The sequence below is a fragment of the Papaver somniferum genome, chromosome 7 (assembly GCF_003573695.1).
Source record: "Papaver somniferum cultivar HN1 chromosome 7, ASM357369v1, whole genome shotgun sequence".
NCBI classification, from domain to species: Eukaryota; Viridiplantae; Streptophyta; class Magnoliopsida; order Ranunculales; family Papaveraceae; genus Papaver; species Papaver somniferum.
The window spans coordinates 267,435,508-267,450,501 of NC_039364.1; the positions used below are offsets into that span (position 1 = coordinate 267,435,508).

At 40.5% G+C, this 14,994-nt stretch overlaps 1 long non-coding RNA gene across 2 annotated transcripts; it reads right to left on the bottom strand.

Annotated features, from left to right (window-relative positions):
• Nucleotides 1–3,749: 3,749 nt before the first annotated feature.
• Nucleotides 3,750–9,304, bottom strand: LOC113300368. Of its 2 annotated transcripts, none has more exons than XR_003335757.1 (6): nucleotides 9,076–9,304; nucleotides 7,850–8,030; nucleotides 6,767–6,905; nucleotides 5,066–5,265; nucleotides 4,826–4,946; nucleotides 3,750–4,705 (listed from the first exon to the last, which is right to left on the bottom strand). It is a non-coding gene; the product is annotated as an uncharacterized LOC113300368 (long non-coding RNA). The 2 variants fall into 2 exon arrangements; XR_003335756.1 differs by having other exon boundaries at nucleotides 9,054–9,304.
• Between the last annotated feature and the right edge of the window lie 5,690 nt (nucleotides 9,305–14,994).

A 14,994-nucleotide genomic window follows, 5' to 3' on the forward strand; every position in this document is an offset into this window, starting at 1 on the left:
CGACTAGCCAGCACGTCGTAGTAGAAGGAATCACCGGATTTGTACAACGGCAGCATCAGACCAGCCTCGAATGCCCCAACCGTCGTTAACAAATGAAACTCATCGAATTCGTACTTGGAGATAAGCTCATACGTAATATCATCCTCAGGGGCATAGAAACGAACCCCGAAGGCTTGAAGCTCATGCTTTTCCTTGAATATTTCAAGATCGATGTGCTTAAAAGTTACTTTTTTCCTGCTAACAGAGACACTGCGTATCAAGGGAGCAGCCTCATCCTCCTCGGCAGGGCCGGATGAACTAACGAACGCTTCCGAAGCTTTTCTCTTCACGGGGGGATTCTTTGAAGATTCAACCCTAGGAGCTACGCTCTTCGTATTCTTCCCTTTAAAAGTTGGAGAAGACCGTAGATGATGCTCGGGCACTAACGAACGTAGAGGAGGAATGTCAAAAGCAACAGCGCGGGGCGAAGCCTGCGTACTCCTAGTATCATCACGAGGACGAGCCACTGAGCGATCAAAGACTCTTCGAGAACCAGACGGAATTATCGGGGGAATATCTTCCCTAGAGGACGAGGCTTTCGCTCCAGAAGAAACTCGACTCCGACGAACATCATCTTGAGACTCTCGGCGCGGAGGAGATCTCGATAACCCAGAATCCGGAGTCTGATAAGTAGGCCGCGGACGGTCAGACATGGCTGCGGAAAGAATAAAATCAAGAACAAGTTACACACCAAAATCACCAAAATCAAAAAACACATCCATAGTAATACAACCACGATAACGTAGCAACCCTAAAAGTGGTATACATGCTCAATATTTCACCCTCGAAGTAATGGCTTCCTTAATTTAAGATGAAGAACAGGGGAAAACTAGTATACAAGCATCAGAAGAAGTTCTTCATCACAAACAAGGAACAACAGTAGCAGAAAATTCACAAGTCAACACAGCATAAAACGGAGGAAATAAAGAAAAGGAAAACTTACCGGCAAAAACAGCAGTAGAAGAAACAAACAGGAGAAGCGGGCATGGTTAATGCTAAGGTGGAGAGAATTTAAGATCACAGGGGCAATGAAGACTGACAGAAAATTTAAGATCACAAGTGCAATGAAGACTGACAGAGAATTTAAGGTCACAGGTTCAATGAAGACAGACAGAAAATTTAAAGGAAGAATGAAAACTGAGAGAGTGTTTAGGAAGAATGAAATTAAATTTTCCTTCTATCCTTAAAATACCCGAAAGAAAGAGAAGGAAATTAAGGGAGGAATGGGAAAACGTGCCCGTTACATAAGCAGTTAATGCACGAATAAAAGACGTGCCCCAATATCTAGGAGAAGTTATTAGGAGTGAGAAGAATATGTGACGATAGTTTTTCTTCAAGGCACCCATTAGTCATTCAAACCCGAAGAAAAGGGGCAAATTGTGTACACATATATCTCACTATCAGACACGTGTATATAAAGAGGCACGTGGAAAGCATGCAGGCCAAAAACATCGAAACATGATGGGTCACGAAACACCAAATAAACCCCGAGGAGTTACTTTATCTCATCCCCAAAAGAGAAGCCAAGATCAACGGTGGAGAGAAAATTAGCTGACACGGACTGACAGGGGCAGAAGACACTTGTCTGACACGAGCAGACCCCTCAACTACCCACATTAAACACTCCGAGCAGTGTACGTGTCGACCAACCTGTGGAACGAGCGAGGATGCCCCTGCGGGATCAAGGGGGAAACGCAGACCTCCGCGCGATGGACGCAAGGACACAAGAAGATAAGGTTCCAACGGTCTTCAGAGATGGGACCCACGTTCTAACCTTATAAATACCCAATCTCCACCAAGAGGAAGGGGGGGAAAAACATCAGGAAGGGAAGGAAAGAGAGAGAGAGAGAAATAGCAAAGGTAGGTTAATCCCTGAGAGGAGAGAAACATGTAAACCCCAAAAATCATTCAACTGTTCGTGTAACCGTGAAGAACATAGTAGAACAACAAATCCCGTGGATGTAGGCCTTAGTGCTGAACCACGTAAACCTTGGTTTTATTTACATTTCAGCACTTTACATTCATTTAGCTCCACACGTGTTTGCTTATGTGTTTTGTTTTCCTTAATACTTATATCCCATGCACAAACGCCACGCCTGGAGTGGTTGGAGGAGGCCATGATAAACCCGAAGGTTTTGAGCCAATGAATCAACACCAGGGTACCATCATCATAATCTCCTTAGATGTTAAAGATTGATTGTGAGCGTTCGGACACGCACGTGGTTCGTGTGCTCACACATACAGGGGCATGGAACTAAAAAAGCTATTGAATTGATAAAGATTTTTAGAACTACTAGGAATTTGTATATGCATGACTTGCAACATTTGCCTTCGAATACTCCAGTCCACGAGGAACAGAATATATATATATATATATATATATATATATATATATATATATATATATATATATATGTGTGTGTGTGTGCGTGCGTGCAACGCGGCACGACGCAAACCACTAAGCTTTTGTCCAGTCTGGAAATGCTCACTTAGTTTAGCAAATAACCTATGTAATCATCAGAAACTGAATGAAAAACAGATCAGTAAAAGTAGAGAGGGATGTTGTGGTTATGCTTGATCAAACAGTTCTTCCCACCCATGATTTTTAAATCTTTCTCGTCCATCCTCTAATTCGTAAACAGGCCAAAGTGCTGGCCTTCACCCCTGCATGCATGCAATATTACGAGTCTGCATGCCGTAGGGAAGGACAACGCTGTGGCCTTTTCACGAATTAATAATTGCTCGTAAATCAAAATAAAAGAAAGACAATGATGAAAATGTAAGAGAGTTCTGAAGGTGTTATAGTTTTCACTCAGAAAAACGAGTTTGGGTATGTGGTATCAAAGTGAAATGTCTTTGTTTATATAGCCTAAACTCTGGTGGTAGTTCAGTCATGTAATTAAGTGGATGAGAGTAGTTCAGTCATGTAATTGAGAGGGAAAGAGTTTGTTTATAACGTGTCTTTACGTTAACAAAACATCCCTTGTAGAAAGCAATTCCAACAAACCGATGATGCCACACAAAATGAATTTGGGTGAGAATTCAAACTGTCAATAATAACAAAAATATACAAACAAGCGATTCAGAAGTAGACCAGTGCTAGTCTAGGCTCCATATTATAGAGTTACCTACCAATTGAAGCTGACCCTAATACGACAATTTGTGTGCAGCCATTGACAAAAAAAAACTGTAGTATGTGTGCATTTTGGGTCTGGTCATTTGCAACCTCGCTATGAAACCAGATAAAAACACCTAGACAAACGGCCTACCAACTGGTCACCTAACAAACTTACAAGTAACAATGCACAAAGTTTATGAAGCCTCACAATGCAACTTTAGCCAATCGGCTACAGTAGAAGCGTTTAAACACGACACTTTTATATTCAAGAACCAGGTGTTTCCTGTTATGTACATGAAGTAAAATACAGATGAGATTTGAAACTCTGTGCTATATAGTGTCGGACACTGCTGGATTCAATCAGAGGAGTCTACTTGAGTTACTGAAGAGACGTATGAATGAAGATTGCATGCTCAAGTCATATCTTTTCACACCTGATCTCGACCTCAAGCATCTCCTAGTTTGCCTCTGTATCCCAAACATGGAAAAGTTGTTTCTTTGACAGTCATATGCCGACACCATGACAAGCTTAATTACTAATTCTGATAACTTTAATACTGACTGATGGGAGAGCAATACCAACTTGCTTCTATTCAAGAATCTTGGCCAATTTATTTATTTAATCTTTCGCCAGCTTGACCCTGGTCACCATTTCAAAAGAGAAAGAAACTCAAGTCGAGAAGGGACAGGTAATGTACCGCTTAACCTTTTTTTTTTTCTTTTTTTTTGGAAGGAAAGACGAAGGAAAAATCAAAAAGCCTAAAAATCAGAAGAAGAGACAACATCAATGAGTATGAGCCACACTTCAGATGCGGGGTTAGTAACTGTATAAGCAGCCACATTATTGGCCTCCTTTTGAACAAGTTGGAAATCCACAGAGTTGAAATTGCCCGGCTCCTCTCTGATCCTGCTGATTGAGTTTTGAATACACCAAGGAGAGCTGTAATGTTTGTACCTTAGGTGTTGATGATAGTTAAGGAGTCACCCTCAAGCACTATGTATCTGAATCCTTTGGTTTTAGCCAGCTCCAAAGCAAGAGCCGCTCTATGAGCCTCAGCTTCAATGGCCATTATGTAATTGAAAATATTGGTCTGACCACCTTGATAACCAGCCTTACCGTCTCTTGCCACAGCACTACAATAATAACCCTGGGACCAGCAGCACCATCAAAATTGATTTTACTCTTACCTGCCATAGGCGCCTCCCACTTTTGAGAATTCAAAATATCAGTTCAGGTGGGAATGTCTTCAGTATCGTGGATTATCTCCATATTAAACCAGTACATGGCTTCTTTAATGATAGCCTGGATATTAAACTTCCCACTGTTAAAGATTATGTTATTTCTCGCCTTCCAGATTGCCCAAAATAAACAAGACCCACCATTCTCAGTTTAGAAAAATCTCCACCTTCATTAAGCCAACTTGTAACATAGTCTTGGACAGAGTTATTCTGAGTTTCACTCAACTCATTCCTTAGCTGATCCACCTTCATTAAGATTATGTACTGCTTAACTTGATTCAGATCACTGCTTGAAACCATATATCGAGCCTAAGGTAGAAGATAGAGAAATTTTCATCAACAGAGTGAAATAAAATAAACAGTTGAAGCACAAAATTTAAACCTATCGATGCTTGATCATTCCTAAGTGAAAACAGAAAAGAAACCTACACACTTAGATTGAAGCAAACTCATCTGGTTGTTGATGCCCACCAGTGCAAAATGAACATGTTTCTATTACTAACTGCATCTGCAGACCCATTGGACATCATCTCACGAGAGCCATGAATACCTGCAATGATAATGTTAACAAAGATCAAACATCTGACGGTGTTAAGATTGACCAAAAGATGGCATCCTTGAAATGGCAGGTACTGAAAAAAGAAGTAACGACTGAAGCAAGAAGCTCACCTTCTATTCAACTGATGGATGGAAGAGCCACCACTAATCAAGACTCTGAAGTTCCTCAAAACAAATACACATCAAGGTGAAATAGGATTTTCAACTGCACCAATTCCAAGTTATCAAGCATTTGCTGTAAAAAAAATCCATTTCCTCCAAAACTATGGCATCTTTCAGTACAAGTTTCGAAGTCTTGAGCTCATTATAGTCTTCAAAACAACAAAATGCAAGTGTGAAGCTAACTACACAGCACTACAAAGTCTCATTTCAGGAATAAACAATAATGTACTCTAACGCAATAGATTTCTGATTCTAGAAAGAATTTAAGGTACCCCTCTTGAAACCAATTAGAGTATATCGAGTCTGAGTGTTGTTCGTGTGTCTTTATTTTCTTATCTTTACACCCACGTAACACTTATAGACGTTGTTCTATGTAGTGAGTATGAAATATAAATACTCTTTCTGTCAATCACTATCAATCTCATCTATTACTCACAGATTCTTTACTTTTTACTACACAAAAATATACAATGTTTATCGTGCCATTTTCAAGTTTCCAAATATAATCTATGAATATGATACAGCCATACAGGTGCTTATTGGGCCTCTCTCAACCCATCAATCTACCAGGCAGGCAAAACAGACTATCCTCCCCTCAGAGGCTGGGATATCTTTTAGTTGGGAGTCAAATGACCAATTCAAGTGACATAGGTCCAGACTACAAGTAACATCAAGCATGTTTTTCATAAAGATACTGGTTAAGAATTGACTCAATATTCGATTTAATGGAAGAGAATAGTTAATTCTAAAGTCTGGAACTGATAATGTTTGGGTTTTACTTGATTGATCTTTCATTTTGGGAATCTTCTTTACTTAGGTGAGATGCTTGTGGAGCTTTGACGACGAGCTCAAGCACAGGATTGTTGGTGTGTCTCTTAAATTGCCAATGTGAACCTCATAATATAGCTGCTTTTGATAAGGGTGATAAGGGGAAATGAATTTGCTTATTTCGGCAGGTTATCTCAATGGTTTATATTTCTCATGTTATATTGCTTTCCTGTACTTGTCTTTTACGTCTTCAATTTTCTAATTTGCATTTTGGTGCAATTTAAAGAAAAATGTCTGAGATATTAAACAAGAAGGGTTGTCATTGCAGAAGTAGAAGGAAGACTAACTTAGCAAGAAGAATACAGAAGCAGAAATTCAGTCTGGACACAGCAGAAGTAGGAGGAAGACTTGGACAAGTAATGCACATGCTTATCTTACAGGGCACCGTCACTGTGAATCATTTTAAACAGACTAATCCAAAACAAAATAAGCCTGGAATCGTCTCTTTGAGCACCTATAGTTTCCTGTAGGAAACAAAAACCTAAGATAGTCCGTACAAACTATTTTTCATCCATGTACAGTTTTAAGTGAGCAATATATTTCCATAATGCCATAGGAACAAAGGCCAAGATTTGTTATTACAGCCCTCTGAATATGGCAGGGTTATCTAAATCCATTAAGGGCCATGTCTAACAACATTTACGAGCCTGTGATAAGCAGGAGAAAATGTTCTAATGAACTCCAAATAAAGCTAGACAAGGTCGAGCTCAAAAACAGCATTTTAAGAGAAACAAATTGTTCATACAAACATTCACAATGTCAAGATACGGTGTGGAAAGGAAATAAAGGAAAAGAGGAAGAAAAAGTATGAAGAAACCGTACCCGTGGTAAAGAAAAGTCCAGTGTTCTGGAAGATGTTAGCCATTTGCTCCAATCCTTCCCAGGCCTACAGTTCATGGTTCTCTAGGGCATCTTTAACAGTATTTTGGTGATCATCCATATCTCTTCATCTTCCTTCGGTCTGGAGAACACCATTAAATAGAAGAAGTTAAATTTCAGCATTACATACATATGGCTTCATTAAATACCTAAAAATGCTAAGCTCATAGATATAACAGTCATATCCTCAATCCGTATCAGAAAAACACATGAAACATCTGGTATGGGAGAAGTAGCTACATAATTAAAAAAACAAATCTTATTATCAGAGATTACAGGAAGGTGATCAGCTTCTAAAGCACATGGAACATATGAAATGAAACCTCATAGTACTCCAGTCAAGTCTATAATCTCCATGAGCAAACCATATGTAACAACTACAGATTCCTATTTCTTGATGTCTACCTGAAGAACATTCAAGCTAAGCAAAGAAAAGAAAAGCCAGATCACCAACATGTGCTTTCTAACCTCTGAATAAATATTTCAGGCTCACGCAAACTTTCGAAGGATGGATTTGCCACCTATAGACACTGTTAGCTAAAATGAGCTCGAGTATTAGGAATTCAATGCGTTTTTCAGATTCCATTCAAGCCCTTGCAACTATAGAAAGAAATCTAAGTTTATTTGGGTACTTTACTAACAACCAGCCAAGAAGTAGCTCCACTAAAACCAACAATGCCTCCTTCCAGTTGCTACTAAATCAATAAAAGAATTCCCCAACAAAAGTAATAGAAATACGTGTGGGGAAGGTCTTGAGATCAAATCCAATGAATAACAAAAGTGGTGTATAGCTAGTTTTAAGGGTAGGGGGCTGCGCTGATGCTGGGGCCAGCACAGCTATCTAGGTCTAGCCAGGGAAGACCTAGCTTTTCCACTGTCAATGATGGTGAACAAACTAACCGGTCTCATGATAAACTATGTTGTAGTGATGTACAAAAGGAGCACAAATTTTACATCTACGTTCCAGAGTTATACCATTCATAACAGAACTACGAGTCTACAACAATAGAGTGGAAAAGAACTTACCAGCGGTTATATCAAGATCAACCGGCCCATGATTAAGTGTCTCTGCCGAAACTCCCAATGTAACCTGAAAGGCTGAAAAGGATCCTTCTTCAGTCGATGCCTGGAATCTGTTGAAGTATTTGGGTCCTTCTTCAGGTGCGGAAATACTGGAGGGCTTCGAAGCATGTAAACCAACATAGCCCTGCATTAAGTGGTGGAAATATATCTTATTAATTAAGAGGCCGGAAAAACCTACAATGAGGAATACAAAAGAGACTTCTTAATGGCGGCAAGTTACGTAGGCCACATAAAATCTACAGTATGATTATGTAAATCCTGATTCAGGAAATGCTGTTGTCCAGGATGATGACAAATCGATGATAATAACTCACCCTTGAAAAAAAAAACATAACAAGATAAATCTGAGGAGGATTTGCTACTAGTGTCACCTATGTCTATTCTGTTCCAAAATGATGAGATTCAAAAATTGACCTGATCAATGGAGCTAACTCCAGAATCAACATGAGGTGTTGCTGATTCAAAAACTGGATCCATTACAGAAACTAAACTACTCACTGACTATTCAATGGCCGATATGTACATAACTAGTATATTACCACAATATCCCTCTAAAACTGTTTACATCGCAGATGTTGGAAGACAATGAGCACCTTGAAAGCATCATCTTAACAACACCAATCCGGAGTGTCATTTCAGTTTGCATTCCTATGCCTCCCAGCTGCTTCTTGATCAATCACTGGCTAAGTTAATTGCGTAGGTGGCAGATTTTCAGTGAATGGTTTCCATCCATTACATGAAAAATAATAACGAGAATTCGCTATACCTATATTTCGGTAATTGGTAGATTACAATGTTATGTTTAGTAGTTCAAATTACAAATCTCGTTTCTAATAAAACCATAACATATAGCATCCTTTTAATTTGTTAATCATTCTACCTGGTAATGCACACTACATTCAATAAATCGAACCTAACAAACATAACAAAAACAAACAAATATTCAAGTGACAGAAAATTAAAAAACCTCATAGAAGGACGGCTAGTAAACTCAGACATGCTAAGGATAGATCTCGACAGAAATAACCAGAAGAGATGTGTTGAGGATGTCTATACTTAGGATGTCTGATTTACCAAACGTTTGAACCAATATCCACATCAATGGCTCCATTAAACTTATAAAAACAGTTCCAATCAGCTGCCATACCTTTCAGAAGAACAAATCTCACCTTCATCAGTCCGAAATCTCCCGGGCTTCTCACTCTCATCAACAATTTTTTCCTCGATTTCTCAGAATTCAACCTGTAATTTCACAGGAGTAGTAGTAGCAGCAGCAGGAACAGAAGTGGATTTATAAAGATCATGGAATTACGGTTGATTTGTTAGGGTTTATGATAATCGGAAATGAATCGATAATGTCAAAGAGGAGATGAGAAGGTTTTTGGTTGAAACTTGTGCCTCGTTCTATAAAACGAAATAAATAAGAGTAATTCTGCGCGGACCGCCCTAAAAACCACGTCAAAACCGCTGTGTGAGTGGGGAGGGTGGACCCGCACCAGGGAGTTAGCAGGGAGCCCATTAAATGTGAACTGGGTCCACCAGCTCAATTAAGTGGGTTTGAGAGAGTTTGGGGGCGGCCGGCCCGTTTAGAATTTTTGATAAATAAAGAGGAAAAATTGATACATTAGACTTTTGATTACTTTCAATTTCAACCCTTGGGTTGGATATAGTGAAAATTTCCATCTCTGGGAATTTTTTGTTTGGTTTTTCCCATCTCAATTATCTAACACCCAAATAAACTTTCATAAATTGGGAATGTTACATCTTGACTTTTTATTTCCGATCGCCACAATTTGTGTAGACCTTAGTTACTAGCTTTCTATAAGAAAAGTTAAATGTTTTGGCGACATGGTAAGGTCCACAAAAAATTGGAGGTTGGTAAAGGGTTGTGATTCAAGTGATCCATTTTTTTGCTTAAGCTATTTATATCTTGAGGTGTTGTTGTGTCATGTATTCAGTTACGAGTTAGAAGATCTATGATATCTTGCACAGTATGGATGGGGAGGTGCATTGTGGGGTGAAGGTTGTCGCTACTTGGGATCCATTTTTCTTGGAAGGGTTGTTAAAACGTACTGGTTAATATTATGGAATAGATGTTCTTTAATTACAGGTACGAGGCAAGCCAACTGTCTTAGACCGGGTAACTAAGGGTTGGGGGAATGTTCCCGAAAATGGGTTATTGATTAAGATATTTCTCTTGATTGAGTCGGACCGGATGGAATCAAGCTGCTCATGACTCTTTACATTAGTTAAGGTTCGCTATAATGACTATTGTTTCGGATTTTCATCCCTCATTTGGTTTCGTATTCGGTTAATTGGTCTCTACCCAAGGGACTGAGCTTCCTAACGGTAAGATCATACCCCAGAAAAAAATTCCCGGTGATACGATCTATTTGTTAATGCACATGGGTGGAGAGAACCTGCGATTTTATCAGATGTTTGGAAGAGGGAGTGAGAGAAGTGCTTGTGAATACTAACCTTCCCCCATGTGGTATATATTTCGCCATCAATCCTTTTTCCTTTCTTGATAGTCGCTGGAACAAAGGAGCAAAAATGTGACGAGCGGTTCTGTTACGTTTGAGTTGGACTCTCGGGCAGATAGAAAGAGTTGTACTGGTTGTCATGTTGAATAATCGACGAAGCCAATCTACCTTATGTGAGTCAAGCTTGGGGTGGTGATAACGGAAAATTTGGTTGTGTTAATTAGCTGACACATTGAAGTATTGTTAGAAAGTAGATGTTTGAGATGGTTATTGTTCTCCATCGAGGCTTTGTATGTGATCAGAAAGTCGTTCGCATACATATTGGTGGAGCTTTCCATGAGATGTGAATCCCTTTTGGGCTTTTAGATTTCCCGACGGGTCTATTGATATAATATCCTTAGCAGTGAAAGTTGCACTATAAATTTTTCTTTTGGTATATGAATATGAATATATTGTAGTCTTGGATTGAGGATAACTTCCTTAGAGAAACACTTTCTCTAGGGTTCAGTTTTATATAAAAATCAATAATACCTTTGGGAATACATCAGTTATTGTAGGAGATAATCTCCTCATGATAAATAAGGTAACATGATAATATCAAGTCTATTACACCCCCTTAGTCTGAGTGAGAGAGGAGCAAACGCTGAGACTAGAACGAAAACGAACAAATAGCTGTCGGGGGAGTCCCTTGGTGAAGATGTCAGCATACTGATTTTCAGAGGGGACGTGTAGGACATGAATGTCACCAATTCGAATGCGTTCACGTACAAAGTGTATATCAATTTCCACATGTTTGGTGCGCTGATGTTGAACAAAATCTCCATACATATATATCGCACTCACATTATCACAATATACGATAGTAGCACGTCATAAAGGAAGATGAAGCTCTAGAAGAAGATTGCGAAGCCATGTTGTTTCAACAACAACATTTGCTACCCCCTAGTATTCATCTTCAACACTGGATCGGGAAACAGTTTCCTGACATTTGGATGACCAGGAGATGAGGTTGTCACCAAGGAAGACGCACTAGCCCGAAGTCGATCGACGAGAATCAGGACATCCCAATCAACATCAGAGTATGCTGTTAAGCCAGAGATAGTGGAGACCGAGAGAAACAATCCATGATTAATTGTACCCTGAAGATAGAGAAGGATCCTCTTAAAGGCCTGCATGTGAGGCTCTCGAGGATTATGCATGAATAAACATATCTGCTGAACCTCATATGAAATGTCTGGCCGGGTAAAGGTGAGGTACTGTAGTCCTCCAGCTAGGCTTCTGTATAAAGTGGGATCCGTAATTGCAGGGCCAAAAGTAGCACTGAGTTTGGAGTTGGTGTCGACCGGAGTAGCCACTGGATTACATTTTTCATGGAGGCACGTGCAATGATGTCTGTGCATACAACGACTGAGACAAATATTACCCTGAAGATGAACAATTGACAGTAATACCCAGAAAATGATGTAGCGGCGCAAGGTCATACATGGAAAATTCCCGTTTCATCAAATCAATGAAGCGGCATAAGAGAGCATCAGTAGAGGCAGTTAAAACAATATCATCAACATAAAATATTAAGTATGCCGTCTCGGATCCTGATTGATAAACAAAGAGTGAGGGATCACACACACTACCACGAAAACCACAATTAGTGATAAACTTGGAAAATCTCTGAAACCACGCCCAAGGAGCCTGATTGAGACCATATAGGGATCTACGTAGTCGACATACATAATCAGGGTGAGCATGATCAACAAATCCCGGAGGCTGATGCATATAAACTGTCTCGGTCAGATCACCATGAAGAAAAGCATTCCTGACATCTAGCTGATGTATGAGCCATGAAAGCGAAGTAGCGATAGTAAGAACAGAATGAATAGTAGCAGGTTTAACAACCAGACTAAACGTTTCAAAACAATCAACCCCAACCTGCTAAGATTTTCCATTAGCAACAAAACGAGCTTTGTACCGTGCAAGGAGCCATCAACATGATATTTGTGACGAAAGAGCCACATGGAACGAATGATATGAGCATCACGGTGTCGTGGTACGAGTTCCCAAGTATTAGTCTTCAACATAACATTGTACTCATCTTTCATGGCAGCATTCCAATTACTATCCCTAAGAGCATACAATTGTGAACGAGGAATTGGGAGAATATGTTGTAGGGTTTGGACGTGGAGATTGAGATGGTGGATTGGTCGGTGAATGCCACGGGAGGCACGAGTAACAGGATGTGAAGGATCCGTAGGGACGGAAGAAACAAGTGGGGATAAAATGGTAGAAGCAGTAGTTGGGACAGACGCAGTGGGTGTAGGAAAGGAAACAATAGTGGGTGTAGGAGAGGAAACAGTACAAGTAGGGACTTGTGTAGGAGCATTAGGAGTTGAGGACGTTGTGGGGACAACAGTAGGTGGGACTGACGCAGTGGAAGGGAGAGTGCAATTACGATGAGGTGGAGTGTAACGGTGTGAGGTAGTAGGTTGGAGAGTAGAGGTGTGGTTGGTGGGCCTGGAAAAGGGTATAGAAATTATCCCCGGCCAAAAACTTGGTGGGCCCGGAGATATGTATAAAATTATGCGCAATAAAAACGCGGGCCTACAGTAATACCGCAAGTGCACGGTCGTCGGTTGTAGCTCGTGCAAGTACGGGTCGATCCACAGAGACTGGGTGTGTTTGAAGTTTTCTAGCTAATTGGGTTCCTAAATTGCTATTGGGCTATGAAGCCTTTTGGCTTAAATTGGGCTTTGAGTACTAATGGGTTTGAATGCCCTTTGAATGAATTGGGGTCTGTAATGTGAACTGATGCTTTGGGCTCAGAGTTTTTGAACTAACAGTTATAATGGACTGGGCTTGACCTTTTGTCCTAGCAGTGAACTAGGCTTTGCCTTGAACTTAGGCTTGGGCTCAGTGTAGTGAACTGAGAATTGGAGAGGAAGCAGCAGCAGCAGGGTAGCAGACAGCTGCAAGGGAAGTGGAGTGGCAGCAACAGCTGCAGAAACTCAGATGCAGGAGAAGGGAGGAAAAGGCAGCTGCAGCACAAGGCAATGCAAGTAGTAGCAGCAAGAACAGCAAGGCAGAGGCAAGTGCACAGCAAGGCCAAGGAAACAACAGCAGCAACAGAGTTGCAGCAAGCCAAGGGAAGTAACAAGAAAATAAGTAGCAGCAATAGCACAAGCAAGGAAGAAAACAGCAGTAAGGGAAGCAACAAGAAAACAAGTAGCAGCAGCACAAGGCAGTGAAGAAAACAGTGTAAACAAGGTAATGAGTAACAAAACAGTGAACAAAATGGAACAAAGTGAAAGTGACACAAAGGCAATTAGCCTAAGGCAGGGAAGATGGTGAAACTAACAGTGATAACAATGCAAGTAGTAGCAGTGGCTCTAGGCATACCTAAGGAATGGGAGGAGAATTAGCTTGCTATGAGCACTAATTCCTCCCATTGCTCAATCACAACAATGCAATAGAGTTAAGCATACAAATGGAGTGGGAAGAAAACTAGCTTGCTCATTGTCACTAGTGAGCACTAGTTTCTCCCCACTGCTCAATCAAAACAGTGTACTGAAAGCTCTAACCTAGCATACCATCACTTCTTGACAATGAATTGAAACACAGTACATCACAAGAACATGAAACAACTGAAATTAAAGGCACTAACATCACACCAAACAGAACATGAACTGAAATTGAAAAGTGAACTAAAATTGAACTGAAATTAAAATTTAACAGAACTTGAAAGTTCTGGACACTGGCTAGTCCAGCATGTCTTTACACTAATCCCACACCCATATTTATACCCAATACCCAATTAGGGTTTACAATCAAAATCCCCAAATTTCTCCAATCGACAGTACAATTAGGGTTTCCCCTTTTTCTAGTGTTCTGGGTCTAATTTTTCCCATAACCCTACTCTCATCCTCTCCTAAGCAGTTCTATTACATCAATTGGGGTTTTCTAGAAAAACTCTAAATTATAAAGAAAATTAGGGTTTTCAGACTTGGGAGAAAATTACCATACTCTTCTGATTTCGTTGTCCCCTCTGCGATTAAGCTCATACCCATGCTTCCACTTGCATATGCGCTCTTGAAACACGCCTCAATGTTGTCTTCTGATGGAACCCTAGTTCTGTCTTTCTAGGTTTTAGCGTCTGATGGAGAAGCTATAACCGAGGAAGAGAGAAGTTGAGGTTATGGTCGAGGCGGTCGGTTTTGGGAAGGTGGTGGTGGCAGTGGAAATGGAGGTGAAGTGAAGGCTGGTACGGTGGAGGCAGGAGTTGCAGTTGCAGCTCTCTGCAACTGTCGGGTGAAGGAGAAGGAAAAGAAAGAGAAGGGAAGAGGAAGAATGAGGTTGGTTCGATAGTTTTAGGGTATGGGATGTTCTGGTGTGAGGCGGGTCCATCAAGAGGTGATGTTTCGTGAGATGGGCCGTGGGATGTGAAGCTGGTAGGTGGATCGGATGGTTCCTCCTGAAGAGGCTGGTAGAGACCGTCAGATTTTTTGATACAACGAAGTTAACGGCTCTAGATGGGGTTAGGTGTTGTAGTGTTAAGCGGAAGTATCGGGATTTGATGAACATCAAGGGAGCGACCGTTGGATTCAACTACCATCT